Below are 779 nucleotides of genomic sequence, written 5' to 3'. Positions count from 1 at the left end.
TTGACTAATTCATACATATCTCATAACACTTAATACATGACACTGAGAGTAACACAGCTGCAAATCATGTGCCGTAACTCGTCGCTGTTTCTATAGCGACAACTCGTCGTACGGCAGACCCGACGCTAATAAGCCACAGATTAACGAAAGCTTGTGAACGCTTAACGAACGTTGACATGGTGACGGTTTATGTAAAGGTTAGAGAAGGAGTCAGCACTTTGGAGCAGTCATTATCTTTTTCTGTATCGTTTCCCTTTCGTTCGAGATAACACGGGAACTGAGGAAAATAAAAACTGATCGAAACTGTTTGCAGATTAAATGCAAGTACAAACCAATAAAAGTTAGACGAGTGATGAAAGAGGAATAAAACACATGCCCTGCCGCTTCATACCCGAAAGAATCCACTTCTGCAGACCAGACTTCACCTGATACATTGTTTTATTCCAGATGTTTATCAATGTAATGTAATTTATTCATGAAATCCTGCCTTCACTGGACTGTGCTCAGAGATTTTTGTCCTCTCGTCCCGGTGGTCTGTGATATCTCGTCCTCTCCTGAGACACTTATACATGCACTGTACATGGTTTTGTGTGAACACGACTGGATTACGCTACCTCTAGCTTATCTAGCCCAGACAGAGCCGTATTGCAAATTTACACACTTTTCTTTTTTTTTTCTACATTCCCGTCGACAGAAAAAGCACTCACGGTTGTGTTTCTTTTCCTCTTAGTTTCTGACATGGTAGCCGTAGCTGGTGAAGTGTGCTGTGGTTTAGCTTC

The sequence above is a fragment of the Tachysurus fulvidraco genome, chromosome 10 (assembly GCF_022655615.1).
Source record: "Tachysurus fulvidraco isolate hzauxx_2018 chromosome 10, HZAU_PFXX_2.0, whole genome shotgun sequence".
In the NCBI taxonomy this organism is placed as follows: Eukaryota; Metazoa; Chordata; class Actinopteri; order Siluriformes; family Bagridae; genus Tachysurus; species Tachysurus fulvidraco.
Note: the sequence above shows the minus strand (reverse complement) of the source record.